Genomic DNA, 13287 nt, shown 5'->3' on the forward strand with positions numbered 1-13287 from the left:
AATCAAACACCTCTTTCTTAGGAGCAAGAATTGGCAGGCCCTCCCTTGCTTCTGGGGTGGAAGTTTATGGGGCAAGGGTCCAGGACTTGCAGAGAAGTACAAGTGCCAGAAAGTGCCTGCAGTTCTCATCAGTGCCTTTTTTCTGCTCACTGGCAGCTAGGATATCGGCTGATCCCTTCCTTGCAAGAGTGAAAAAAACAACACCTTGAGAGAAAACATGACTTTGTGTGGCTCACATAGAGAGAGAGCAGCCAAATAGCACTGCTTTTTTTCTGAAAGACGCATCAGAAATTGTTCAAATTGCTGACAGGGGAATCAGGCTCGTTGGTCTAGGGGTATGATTCTCGCTTCGGGTGCGAGAGGTCCCGGGTTCAAATCCCAGACGAGCCCATGTTGTGGAATTATTTTTAGGCTGCTTATTATATAGGACCATTTCTTCTTTTCAATGCTATAAGACGCCGTGTATGGTGAGAAAGTTCCTTTCCCTGCACGCTGTTTCCCAGTTTTGGCGTATAGAATTTCAGTGCCGGACTTCTTTGCAACTGCTTTTCTGGGGTGGACCATCAGTGTAGGAACATTAAATTCAAAGTGTTTTTCTAGCGTGATTTCAGGTTTGGTTTTAAAATCGCCTTTTGGAATAAAAGTGGTCCTCGTTCCTTTCTTCCAAAGAAAGAGATCGGGTAAGGAGGGTCCAACGTTGAGCTTCATGGACATTGGCCCTTGGTCTGTGCTTTCCAGCCCACTACATGCCAAGAAGATTGCGGCAAAAGTATCTGTTTCTGTGGTGTAGTGGTTATCACGTTCGCTTTACACGCGAAAGGTCCCTGGTTCGAGACCGGGCAGAAACAGCAGCTTATTGTTTGCATTTACTCTCTCAACTTATAGGAAAGCTGAGATAATGGAAGCTGTCTATCCCTCACCAGCGTGACGTACTGTGCTCCAGGGGCATCAGTGACAGCTCAAAAAGAGAAGTGACGATAGTTTGCGCCATTCGTTTGCACGTCCTTTTGTACTGAAGGGTGGGCCTACTTGATGAAAGCAAGGCATGAGAGCAGAAATTGTTTTATTGTCCTCACCGAGAGCATACACCTAGAGCAAACAAAATGTCTGAAGGATGGAGGTATTTTCATTTCTTGTTCGATGACGGCCATGGAAAAGACAGCAACCATATTGCAGAAGAGAGCAGCATGTGCAGTTGCTTGCTTTGGGTGAATCATTCACCAACTCGCTGCCAATAACCCCCGGAGCCGGTGCAAAAGGCGACTCTTGTGTGCCTCGGCTCGTTGGTCTAGGGGTATGATTCTCGCTTAGGGTGCGAGAGGTCCCGGGTTCAAATCCCGGACGAGCCCTTTTTTAGAGGTAAGCATACGAATCCTACTCAAAACTGACAATGCCTGACAATTTCTCATTACACTCGGCGCATTGTTGCACAAATTATTTTGAACCTCAGAAGAAAAACGGATATCCATGCTTTTTCTGCCTTCATGCTTAGTCTGTGTGTGTCCCAGGTGATGCTTTCCCAAGCTGTACTTGCTGGCATTTAGGCATCAGATATTTGTCTGTCGATGCCTGCATAAGTACATTTTTAATACGTCTAATTGCAAGCATGTTGGCTGATATCTCTGCAGTTTTCACACTTGCTCCTCGCTTCCTGAGTGGCTGCTGATACAGCAGAATAGAAGTAGAGAGAATCCTTGAGAGGAACCTTGCTCTAACAGTAAAACACAGCAAGTTAGTTTCTGTAGTGTAGTGGTCATCACGTTCGCCTAACACGCGAAAGGTCCCCGGTTCGAGACCGGGCAGAAACACTGTGCATGAGCTGCTTTTATGTGCACCCTCTAAAACCTTATTATCTCAATGCAAGCTTAAGAAGAGGCGGTCCATAAACCCAGCGAGCCGTGGGAAACTTCCTTTACTTTTCCAAGACGAAACAAAGTAATCCGCATCCATCAGTGGTCGCTCTTGTGCCTAGCTTTTTTTTTTATCATGCCATGTTGTATTGTGGGGCCTTTACACCTGTGACATTGCTGCGAACGCTGTAAGTGCAAACATTGGCAAGTGCAGACAGAAGAGTCAGACCTGTACATAGCCAGGGCTGTCAGGATGGCCGAGTGGTCTAAGGCGCCAGACTCAAGAGAGCTTGATCTTCAGTGCAACTGAGACTTCTGGTCTCCTCATGGAGGCGTGGGTTCAAATCCCACTTCTGACAGGTCTCTTTTACACCCATAAATCGTCCTGTTTTTTGCAGTGCATTCCCCACACACCACAATCTTTGCACGGACCTGTAACATATGACGAGAAATCCACCAATGATCAGGCTGGGCCCTCAATCACAATTCCATGTATTCCTGGAAGGGACACCTCAGGCACACCTTCCGTTAAATTTGCACTCCATCACACTAACTGCTGTGCTGGTTTCTCATTAAGCAGTTGATCCCATCTTTGTTGTGAGGCTCTCCTGCCACCTTTTGGGCGGAGAAGGCACTGTCCCTGCAACAACACAGGCAGACATGTTCAACAGGGCTTCCTGGTTATGTGGGAGGAGCAGATTGTCATTGGTCCACCCTTGCGAATTTTAATTTACATAAGGAAGACAGAGAGGTAGCTGGGAGTAGGCAGTACACACGGATATTGAACTCTATCTTGTGATTTGCAGCCAATTCTAGATTGAGGCAGGAGGAAAGGAGGTGACTTGCCCAACAATGGCCATTCTGGGAATTCAGCCACCCTGGGTCTCCCAGGTGAGTGTTTCAGTCCTGCGAGCCACTCATATAAATCTCGCCTGATCGAGCCTGATCGAGCGCTGAGTGAGCGTGTTTGAATCCAAGAATCAAACACCTCTTTCTTAGGAGCAAGAATTGGCAGGCCCTCCCTTGCTTCTGGGGTGGAAGTTTATGGGGCAAGGGTCCAGGACTTGCAGAGAAGTACAAGTGCCAGAAAGTGCCTGCAGTTCTCATCAGTGCCTTTTTTCTGCTCACTGGCAGCTAGGATATCGGCTGATCCCTTCCTTGCAAGAGTGAAAAAAACAACACCTTGAGAGAAAACATGACTTTGTGTGGCTCACATAGAGAGAGAGCAGCCAAATAGCACTGCTTTTTTTCTGAAAGACGCATCAGAAATTGTTCAAATTGCTGACAGGGGAATCAGGCTCGTTGGTCTAGGGGTATGATTCTCGCTTCGGGTGCGAGAGGTCCCGGGTTCAAATCCCAGACGAGCCCATGTTGTGGAATTATTTTTAGGCTGCTTATTATATAGGACCATTTCTTCTTTTCAATGCTATAAGACGCCGTGTATGGTGAGAAAGTTCCTTTCCCTGCACGCTGTTTCCCAGTTTTGGCGTATAGAATTTCAGTGCCGGACTTCTTTGCAACTGCTTTTCTGGGGTGGACCATCAGTGTAGGAACATTAAATTCAAAGTGTTTTTCTAGCGTGATTTCAGGTTTGGTTTTAAAATCGCCTTTTGGAATAAAAGTGGTCCTCGTTCCTTTCTTCCAAAGAAAGAGATCGGGTAAGGAGGGTCCAACGTTGAGCTTCATGGACATTGGCCCTTGGTCTGTGCTTTCCAGCCCACTACATGCCAAGAAGATTCCTGCAAGAGTATCTGTTTCTGTGGTGTAGTGGTTATCACGTTCGCTTTACACGCGAAAGGTCCCTGGTTCGAGACCGGGCAAAAACAGCAGCTTATTGCTTGCATTTACTCTCTCAACTTATAGGAAAGCTGAGATAATGGAAGCAGTCTATCCCTCACCAGCGTGACGTACTGTGCTCCAGGGGCTTCAGTGACAGCTCAAAAAGAGAAGTGACGATAGTTTGCGCCATTCGTTTGCACGTCCTTTTGTACTGAAGGGTGGGCCTACTTGATGAAAGCAAGGCATGAGAGCAGAAATTGTTTTATTGTCCTCACCGAGAGCTTACACCTAGAGCAGACAAAATGTCTGAAGGATGGAGGTATTTTCATTTCTTGTTCGATGACGGCCATGGAAAAGACAGCAACCATATTGCAGAAGAGAGCAGCATGTGCAGTTGCTTGCTTTGGGTGAATCATTCACCAACTCGCTGCCAATAACCCCCGGAGCCGGTGCAAAAGGCGACTCTTGTGTGCCTCGGCTCGTTGGTCTAGGGGTATGATTCTCGCTTAGGGTGCGAGAGGTCCCGGGTTCAAATCCCGGACGAGCCCTTTTTTAGAGGTAAGCATACGAATCCTACTCAAAACTGACAATGCCTGACAATTTCTCATTACACTCGGCGCATTGTTGCACAAATTATTTTGAACCTCAGAAGAAAAACGGATATCCATGCTTTTTCTGCCTTCATGCTTAGTCTGTGTGTGTCCCAGGTGATGCTTTCCCAAGCTGTACTTGCTGGCATTTAGGCATCAGATATTTGTCTGTCGATGCCTGCATAAGTACATTTTTAATACGTCTAATTGCAAGCATGTTGGCTGATATCTCTGCAGTTTTCACACTTGCTCCTCGCTTCCTGAGTGGCTGCTGATACAGCAGAATAGAAGTAGAGAGAATCCTTGAGAGGAACCTTGCTCTAACAGTAAAACACAGCAAGTTAGTTTCTGTAGTGTAGTGGTCATCACGTTCGCCTAACACGCGAAAGGTCCCCGGTTCGAGACCGGGCAGAAACACTGTGCATGAGCTGCTTTTATGTGCACCCTCTAAAACCTTATTATCTCAATGCAAGCTTAAGAAGAGGCGGTCCATGAACCCAGCGAGCCGTGGGAAACTTCCTTTACTTTTCCAAGATGAAACAAAGTAATCCGCATCCATCAGTGGTCGCTCTTGTGCCTAGCTTTTTTTTTTATCATGCCATGTTGTATTGTGGGGCCTTTACACCTGTGACATTGCTGCGAACGCTGTAAGTGCAAACATTGGCAAGTGCAGACAGAAGAGTCAGACCTGTACATAGCCAGGGCTGTCAGGATGGCCGAGTGGTCTAAGGCGCCAGACTCAAGAGAGCTTGATCTTCAGTGCAACTGAGACTTCTGGTCTCCTCATGGAGGCGTGGGTTCAAATCCCACTTCTGACAGGTCTCTTTTACACCCATAAATCGTCCTGTTTTTTGCAGTGCATTCCCCACACACCACAATCGTTGCACGGACCTGTAACATATGACGAGAAATCCACCAACGATCAGGCTGGGCCCTCAATCACAATTCCATGTATTCCTGGAAGGGACACCTCAGGCACACCTTCCGTTAAATTTGCACTCCATCACACTAACTGCTGTGCTGGTTTCTCATTAAGCAGTTGATCCCATCTTTGTTGTGAGGCTCTCCTGCCACCTTTTGGGCGGAGAAGGCACTGTCCCTGCAACAACACAGGCAGACATGTTCAACAGGGCTTCCTGGTTATGTGGGAGGAGCAGATTGTCATTGGTCCCCCCTTGCAAATTTTAATTTACATAAGGAAGACAGAGAGGTAGCTGGGAGTAGGCAGTACACACGGATATTGAACTCTATCTTGTGATTTGCAGCCAATTCTAGATTGAGGCAGGAGGAAAGGAGGTGACTTGCCCAACAATGGCCATTCTGGGAATTCAGCCACCCTGGGTCTCCCAGGTGAGTGTTTCAGTCCTGCGAGCCACTCATATAAATCTCGCCTGATCGAGCCTGATCGAGCGTGTTTGAATCCAAGAATCAAACATCTCTTTCTTAGGAGCAAGAATTGGCAGGCCCTCCCTTGCTTCTGGGGTGGAAGTTTATGGGGCAAGGGTCCAGGACTTGCAGAGAAGTACAAGTGCCAGAAAGTGCCTGCAGTTCTCATCAGTGCCTTTTTTCTGCTCACTGGCAGCTAGGATATCAGCTGATCCCTTCCTTGCAAGAGTGAAAAAAACAACACCTTGAGAGAAAACATGACTTTGTGTGGCTCACATAGAGAGAGAGCAGCCAAATAGCACTGCTTTTTTTCTGAAAGACGCATCAGAAATTGTTCAAATTGCTGACAGGGGAATCAGGCTCGTTGGTCTAGGGGTATGATTCTCGCTTCGGGTGCGAGAGGTCCCGGGTTCAAATCCCAGACGAGCCCATGTTGTGGAATTATTTTTAGGCTGCTTATTATATAGGACCATTTCTTCTTTTCAATGCTATAAGACGCCGTGTATGGTGAGAAAGTTCCTTTCCCTGCACGCTGTTTCCCAGTTTTGGCGTATAGAATTTCAGTGCCGGACTTCTTTGCAACTGCTTTTCTGGGGTGGACCATCAGTGTAGGAACATTAAATTCAAAGTGTTTTTCTAGCGTGATTTCAGGTTTGGTTTTAAAATCGCCTTTTGGAATAAAAGTGGTCCTCGTTCCTTTCTTCCAAAGAAAGAGATCGGGTAAGGAGGGTCCAACGTTGAGCTTCATGGACATTGGCCCTTGGTCTGTGCTTTCCAGCCCACTACATGCCAAGAAGATTCCTGCAAGAGTATCTGTTTCTGTGGTGTAGTGGTTATCACGTTCGCTTTACACGCGAAAGGTCCCTGGTTCGAGACCGGGCAAAAACAGCAGCTTATTGCTTGCATTTACTCTCTCAACTTATAGGAAAGCTGAGATAATGGAAGCTGTCTATCCCTCACCAGCGTGACGTACTGTGCTCCAGGGGCTTCAGTGACAGCTCAAAAAGAGAAGTGACGATAGTTTGCGCCATTCGTTTGCACGTCCTTTTGTACTGAAGGGTGGGCCTACTTGATGAAAGCAAGGCATGAGAGCAGAAATTGTTTTATTGTCCTCACCGAGAGCTTACACCTAGAGCAGACAAAATGTCTGAAGGATGGAGGTATTTTCATTTCTTGTTCGATGACGGCCATGGAAAAGACAGCAACCATATTGCAGAAGAGAGCAGCATGTGCAGTTGCTTGCTTTGGGTGAATCATTCACCAACTCGCTGCCAATAACCCCCGGAGCCGGTGCAAAAGGTGACTCTTGTGTGCCTCGGCTCGTTGGTCTAGGGGTATGATTCTCGCTTAGGTTGTGAGAGGTCCCGGGTTCAAATCTCGGACGAGCCCTTTTTTAGAGGTAAACATACGAATCCTACTCAAAACTGACAATGCCTGACTATTTCTCATTACATTCGGCGCATTGTTGCACAAATTATTTTGAACCTCAGAAGAAAAACGGATATCCATGCTTTTTCTGCCTTCATGCTTAGTCTGTGTGTGTCCCAGGTGATGCTTTCCCAAGCTGTACTTGCTGGCATTTAGGCATCAGATATTTGTCTGTCGATGCCTGCATAAGTAAATTTTTAATACGTCTAATTGCAAGCATGTTGGCTGATATCTCTGCAGTTTTCACACTTGCTCCTCGCTTTCTGAGTGGCTGCTGATACAGCAGAATAGAAGTAGAGAGAATCCTTGAGAGGAACCTTGCTCTAACAGTAAAACACAGCAAGTTAATTTCTGTAGTGTAGTGGTCATCACGTTCGCCTAACACGCGAAAGGTCCCCGGTTCGAGACCGGGCAGAAACACTGTGCATGAGCTGCTTTTATGTGCACCCTCTAAAACCTTATTATCTCAATGCAAGCTTAAGAAGAGGCGGTCCATGAACCCAGCGAGCCGTGGGAAACTTCCTTTACTTTTCCAAGACGAAACAAAGTAATCCGCATCCATCAGTGGTCGCTCTTGTGCCTAGCTTTTTTTTTTTATCATGCCATGTTGTATTGTGGGGCCTTTACACCTGTGACATTGCTGCGAACGCTGTAAGTGCAAACATTGGCAAGTGCAGACAGAAGAGTCAGACCTGTACATAGCCAGAGCAGTCAGGATGGCCGAGTGGTCTAAGGCGCCAGACTCAAGAGAGCTTGATCTTCAGTGCAACTGAGACTTCTGGTCTCCTCATGGAGGCGTGGGTTCAAATCCCACTTCTGACAGGTCTCTTTTACACCCTTAAATCGTCCTGTTTTTTTGCAGTGCATTCCCCACACACCACAATCTTTGCACGGACCTGTAACATATGACGAGAAATCCACCAACGATCAGGCTGGGCCCTCAATCACAATTCCATGTATTCCTGGAAGGGACACCTCAGGCACACCTTCCGTTAAATTTGCACTCCATCACACTAACTGCTGTGCTGGTTTCTCATTAAGCAGTTGATCCCATCTTTGTTGTGAGGCTCTCCTGCCACCTTTTGGGCGGAGAAGGCACTGTCCCTGCAACAACACAGGCAGACATGTTCAACAGGGCTTCCTGGTTATGTGGGAGGAGCAGATTGTCATTGGTCCCCCCTTGCGAATTTTAATTTACATAAGGAAGACAGAGAGGTAGCTGGGAGTAGGCAGTACACACGGACATTGAACGCTATCTTGTGATTTGCAGCCAATTCTAGATTGAGGCAGGAGGAAAGGAGGTGACTTGCCCAACAATGGCCATTCTGGGAATTCAGCCACCCTGGGTCTCCCAGGTGAGTGTTTCAGTCCTGCGAGCCACTCATATAAATCTCGCCTGATCGAGCCTCATTGAGTGCTGAGTGAGCGTGTTTGAATCCAAGAATCAAACACCTCTTTCTTAGGAGCAAGAATTGGCAGGCCCTCCCTTGCTTCTGGGGTGGAAGTTAATGGGGCAAGGGTCCAGGACTTGCAGAGAAGTACAAGTGCCAGAAAGTGCCTGCAGCTCTCATCAGTGCCTTTTTTCTGCTCACTGGCAGCTAGGATATCGGCTGATCCCTTCCTTGCAAGAGTGAAAAAAACAACACCTTGAGAGAAAACATGACTTTGTGTGGCTCACATAGAGAGAGAGCAGCCAAATAGCACTGCTTTGTTTCTGAAAGACGCATCAGAAATTGTTCAAATTGCTGACAGGGGAATCAGGCTCGTTGGTCTAGGGGTATGATTCTCACTTCGGGTGCGAGAGGTCCCGGGTTCAAATCCCGGACGAGCCCATGTTGTGGAATTATTTTTAGGCTGCTTATTATGTAGGACCATTTCTTCTTTTCAATGCTATAAGACGCCGTGTATGGTGAAAAAGTTCCTTTCCCTGCACGCTGTTTCCCAGTTTTGGCGTATAGAATTTCAGTGCCGGACTTCTTTGCAACTGCTTTTCTGGGGTGGACCATCAGTGTAGGAACATTAAATTCAAAGTGTTTTTCTAGCGTGATTTCAGGTATGGTTTTAAAATCGCCTTTTGGAATAAAAGTGGTCCTCGTTGCTTTCTTCCAAAGAAAGAGATCGGGTAAGGAGGGTCCAACGTTGAGCTTCATGGACATTGGCCCTTGGTCTGTGCTTTCCAGCCCACTACATGCCAAGAAGATTGCGGCAAAAGTATCTGTTTCTGTGGTGTAGTGGTTATCACGTTCGCTTTACACGCGAAAGGTCCCTGGTTCGAGACCGGGCAGAAACAGCAGCTTATTGTTTGCATTTACTCTCTCAACTTATAGGAAAGCTGAGATAATGGAAGCTGTCTATCCCTCACCAGCGTGACGTACTGTGCTCCAGGGGCATCAGTGACAGCTCAAAAAGAGAAGTGACGATAGTTTGCGCCATTCGTTTGCACGTCCTTTTGTACTGAAGGGTGGGCCTACTTGATGAAAGCAAGGCATGAGAGCAGAAATTGTTTTATTGTCCTCACCGAGAGCTTACACCTAGAGCAGACAAAATGTCTGAAGGATGGAGGTATTTTCATTTCTTGTTCGATGACGGCCATGGAAAAGACAGCAACCATATTGCAGAAGAGAGCAGCATGTGCAGTTGCTTGCTTTGGGTGAATCATTCACCAACTCGCTGCCAATAACCCCCGGAGCCGGTGCAAAAGGTGACTCTTGTGTGCCTCGGCTCGTTGGTCTAGGGGTATGATTCTCGCTTAGGTTGTGAGAGGTCCCGGGTTCAAATCTCGGACGAGCCCTTTTTTAGAGGTAAACATACGAATCCTACTCAAAACTGACAATGCCTGACTATTTCTCATTACATTCGGCGCATTGTTGCACAAATTATTTTGAACCTCAGAAGAAAAACGGATATCCATGCTTTTTCTGCCTTCATGCTTAGTCTGTGTGTGTCCCAGGTGATGCTTTCCCAAGCTGTACTTGCTGGCATTTAGGCATCAGATATTTGTCTGTCGATGCCTGCATAAGTAAATTTTTAATACGTCTAATTGCAAGCATGTTGGCTGATATCTCTGCAGTTTTCACACTTGCTCCTCGCTTTCTGAGTGGCTGCTGATACAGCAGAATAGAAGTAGAGAGAATCCTTGAGAGGAACCTTGCTCTAACAGTAAAACACAGCAAGTTAATTTCTGTAGTGTAGTGGTCATCACGTTCGCCTAACACGCGAAAGGTCCCCGGTTCGAGACCGGGCAGAAACACTGTGCATGAGCTGCTTTTATGTGCACCCTCTAAAACCTTATTATCTCAATGCAAGCTTAAGAAGAGGCGGTCCATGAACCCAGCGAGCCGTGGGAAACTTCCTTTACTTTTCCAAGACGAAACAAAGTAATCCGCATCCATCAGTGGTCGCTCTTGTGCCTAGCTTTTTTTTTTTATCATGCCATGTTGTATTGTGGGGCCTTTACACCTGTGACATTGCTGCGAACGCTGTAAGTGCAAACATTGGCAAGTGCAGACAGAAGAGTCAGACCTGTACATAGCCAGAGCAGTCAGGATGGCCGAGTGGTCTAAGGCGCCAGACTCAAGAGAGCTTGATCTTCAGTGCAACTGAGACTTCTGGTCTCCTCATGGAGGCGTGGGTTCAAATCCCACTTCTGACAGGTCTCTTTTACACCCTTAAATCGTCCTGTTTTTTTGCAGTGCATTCCCCACACACCACAATCTTTGCACGGACCTGTAACATATGACGAGAAATCCACCAACGATCAGGCTGGGCCCTCAATCACAATTCCATGTATTCCTGGAAGGGACACCACAGGCACACCTTCCGTTAAATTTGCACTCCATCACACTAACTGCTGTGCTGGTTTCTCATTAAGCAGTTGATCCCATCTTTGTTGTGAGGCTCTCCTGCCACCTTTTGGGCGGAGAAGGCACTGTCCCTGCAACAACACAGGCAGACATGTTCAACAGGGCTTCCTGGTTATGTGGGAGGAGCAGATTGTCATTGGTCCCCCCTTGCGAATTTTAATTTACATAAGGAAGACAGAGAGGTAGCTGGGAGTAGGCAGTACACACGGACATTGAACGCTATCTTGTGATTTGCAGCCAATTCTAGATTGAGGCAGGAGGAAAGGAGGTGACTTGCCCAACAATGGCCATTCTGGGAATTCAGCCACCCTGGGTCTCCCAGGTGAGTGTTTCAGTCCTGCGAGCCACTCATATAAATCTCGCCTGATCGAGCCTCATTGAGTGCTGAGTGAGCGTGTTTGAATCCAAGAATCAAACACCTCTTTCTTAGGAGCAAGAATTGGCAGGCCCTCCCTTGCTTCTGGGGTGGAAGTTAATGGGGCAAGGGTCCAGGACTTGCAGAGAAGTACAAGTGCCAGAAAGTGCCTGCAGTTCTCATCAGTGCCTTTTTTCTGCTCACTGGCAGCTAGGATATCGGCTGATCCCTTCCTTGCAAGAGTGAAAAAAACAACACCTTGAGAGAAAACATGACTTTGTGTGGCTCACATAGAGAGAGAGCAGCCAAATAGCACTGCTTTGTTTCTGAAAGACGCATCAGAAATTGTTCAAATTGCTGACAGGGGAATCAGGCTCGTTGGTCTAGGGGTATGATTCTCACTTCGGGTGCGAGAGGTCCCGGGTTCAAATCCCGGACGAGCCCATGTTGTGGAATTATTTTTAGGCTGCTTATTATGTAGGACCATTTCTTCTTTTCAATGCTATAAGACGCCGTGTATGGTGAAAAAGTTCCTTTCCCTGCACGCTGTTTCCCAGTTTTGGCGTATAGAATTTCAGTGCCGGACTTCTTTGCAACTGCTTTTCTGGGGTGGACCATCAGTGTAGGAACATTAAATTCAAAGTGTTTTTCTAGCGTGATTTCAGGTATGGTTTTAAAATCGCCTTTTGGAATAAAAGTGGTCCTCGTTGCTTTCTTCCAAAGAAAGAGATCGGGTAAGGAGGGTCCAACGTTGAGCTTCATGGACATTGGCCCTTGGTCTGTGCTTTCCAGCCCACTACATGCCAAGAAGATTGCGGCAAAAGTATCTGTTTCTGTGGTGTAGTGGTTATCACGTTCGCTTTACACGCGAAAGGTCCCTGGTTCGAGACCGGGCAGAAACAGCAGCTTATTGTTTGCATTTACTCTCTCAACTTATAGGAAAGCTGAGATAATGGAAGCTGTCTATCCCTCACCAGCGTGACGTACTGTGCTCCAGGGGCATCAGTGACAGCTCAAAAAGAGAAGTGACGATAGTTTGCGCCATTCGTTTGCACGTCCTTTTGTACTGAAGGGTGGGCCTACTTGATGAAAGCAAGGCATGAGAGCAGAAATTGTTTTATTGTCCTCACCGAGAGCATACACCTAGAGCAAACAAAATGTCTGAAGGATGGAGGTATTTTCATTTCTTGTTCGATGACGGCCATGGAAAAGACAGCAACCATATTGCAGAAGAGAGCAGCATGTGCAGTTGCTTGCTTTGGGTGAATCATTCACCAACTCGCTGCCAATAACCCCCGGAGCCGGTGCAAAAGGCGACTCTTGTGTGCCTCGGCTCGTTGGTCTAGGGGTATGATTCTCGCTTAGGGTGCGAGAGGTCCCGGGTTCAAATCCCGGACGAGCCCTTTTTTAGAGGTAAGCATACGAATCCTACTCAAAACTGACAATGCCTGACAATTTCTCATTACACTCGGCGCATTGTTGCACAAATTATTTTGAACCTCAGAAGAAAAACGGATATCCATGCTTTTTCTGCCTTCATGCTTAGTCTGTGTGTGTCCCAGGTGATGCTTTCCCAAGCTGTACTTGCTGGCATTTAGGCATCAGATATTTGTCTGTCGATGCCTGCATAAGTACATTTTTAATACGTCTAATTGCAAGCATGTTGGCTGATATCTCTGCAGTTTTCACACTTGCTCCTCGCTTCCTGAGTGGCTGCTGATACAGCAGAATAGAAGTAGAGAGAATCCTTGAGAGGAACCTTGCTCTAACAGTAAAACACAGCAAGTTAGTTTCTGTAGTGTAGTGGTCATCACGTTCGCCTAACACGCGAAAGGTCCCCGGTTCGAGACCGGGCAGAAACACTGTGCATGAGCTGCTTTTATGTGCACCCTCTAAAACCTTATTATCTCAATGCAAGCTTAAGAAGAGGCGGTCCATGAACCCAGCGAGCCGTGGGAAACTTCCTTTACTTTTCCAAGACGAAACAAAGTAATCCGCATCCATCAGTGGTCGCTCTTGTGCCTAGCTTTTTTTTT

The 13287-nt window shown here is 47.0% G+C and overlaps 15 non-coding genes across 15 annotated transcripts; all 15 read left to right on the forward strand.

The window, feature by feature from the left end:
- The first annotated feature begins 775 nt into the window (after positions 1-775).
- Positions 776-848, forward strand: TRNAV-UAC (transfer RNA valine (anticodon UAC)). Its single transcript has one exon. It is a non-coding gene; the product is annotated as a tRNA-Val (tRNA).
- Positions 849-1277: 429 nt separating this feature from the next.
- On the forward strand, positions 1278-1349 carry TRNAP-AGG (transfer RNA proline (anticodon AGG)). The gene has a single exon. It is a non-coding gene; the product is annotated as a tRNA-Pro (tRNA).
- Positions 1350-1735: 386 nt separating this feature from the next.
- TRNAV-AAC (transfer RNA valine (anticodon AAC)) lies at positions 1736-1808 on the forward strand. The gene has a single exon. It is a non-coding gene; the product is annotated as a tRNA-Val (tRNA).
- Positions 1809-2097: 289 nt separating this feature from the next.
- Positions 2098-2209, forward strand: TRNAL-CAA (transfer RNA leucine (anticodon CAA)). The gene is made up of 2 exons: positions 2098-2135; positions 2164-2209. It is a non-coding gene; the product is annotated as a tRNA-Leu (tRNA).
- A 1896-nt stretch (positions 2210-4105) lies between these two features.
- TRNAP-AGG (transfer RNA proline (anticodon AGG)) lies at positions 4106-4177 on the forward strand. The gene has a single exon. It is a non-coding gene; the product is annotated as a tRNA-Pro (tRNA).
- A 386-nt stretch (positions 4178-4563) lies between these two features.
- TRNAV-AAC (transfer RNA valine (anticodon AAC)) lies at positions 4564-4636 on the forward strand. The gene has a single exon. It is a non-coding gene; the product is annotated as a tRNA-Val (tRNA).
- Positions 4637-4925: 289 nt separating this feature from the next.
- Positions 4926-5037, forward strand: TRNAL-CAA (transfer RNA leucine (anticodon CAA)). The gene is made up of 2 exons: positions 4926-4963; positions 4992-5037. It is a non-coding gene; the product is annotated as a tRNA-Leu (tRNA).
- A 2706-nt stretch (positions 5038-7743) lies between these two features.
- On the forward strand, positions 7744-7855 carry TRNAL-CAA (transfer RNA leucine (anticodon CAA)). Its single transcript has 2 exons — positions 7744-7781; positions 7810-7855. It is a non-coding gene; the product is annotated as a tRNA-Leu (tRNA).
- A 938-nt stretch (positions 7856-8793) lies between these two features.
- On the forward strand, positions 8794-8865 carry TRNAP-CGG (transfer RNA proline (anticodon CGG)). The gene has a single exon. It is a non-coding gene; the product is annotated as a tRNA-Pro (tRNA).
- A 385-nt stretch (positions 8866-9250) lies between these two features.
- On the forward strand, positions 9251-9323 carry TRNAV-UAC (transfer RNA valine (anticodon UAC)). Its single transcript has one exon. It is a non-coding gene; the product is annotated as a tRNA-Val (tRNA).
- Positions 9324-10573: 1250 nt separating this feature from the next.
- Positions 10574-10685, forward strand: TRNAL-CAA (transfer RNA leucine (anticodon CAA)). Its single transcript has 2 exons — positions 10574-10611; positions 10640-10685. It is a non-coding gene; the product is annotated as a tRNA-Leu (tRNA).
- Positions 10686-11623: 938 nt separating this feature from the next.
- Positions 11624-11695, forward strand: TRNAP-CGG (transfer RNA proline (anticodon CGG)). Its single transcript has one exon. It is a non-coding gene; the product is annotated as a tRNA-Pro (tRNA).
- Positions 11696-12080: 385 nt separating this feature from the next.
- Positions 12081-12153, forward strand: TRNAV-UAC (transfer RNA valine (anticodon UAC)). The gene has a single exon. It is a non-coding gene; the product is annotated as a tRNA-Val (tRNA).
- Positions 12154-12582: 429 nt separating this feature from the next.
- TRNAP-AGG (transfer RNA proline (anticodon AGG)) lies at positions 12583-12654 on the forward strand. The gene has a single exon. It is a non-coding gene; the product is annotated as a tRNA-Pro (tRNA).
- A 386-nt stretch (positions 12655-13040) lies between these two features.
- TRNAV-AAC (transfer RNA valine (anticodon AAC)) lies at positions 13041-13113 on the forward strand. Its single transcript has one exon. It is a non-coding gene; the product is annotated as a tRNA-Val (tRNA).
- The last annotated feature ends 174 nt before the right edge of the window (positions 13114-13287 follow it).

The sequence above is a fragment of the Triturus cristatus genome, chromosome 10 (genome assembly GCF_964204655.1).
Source record: "Triturus cristatus chromosome 10, aTriCri1.1, whole genome shotgun sequence".
NCBI classification, from domain to species: domain Eukaryota; kingdom Metazoa; phylum Chordata; class Amphibia; order Caudata; family Salamandridae; genus Triturus; species Triturus cristatus.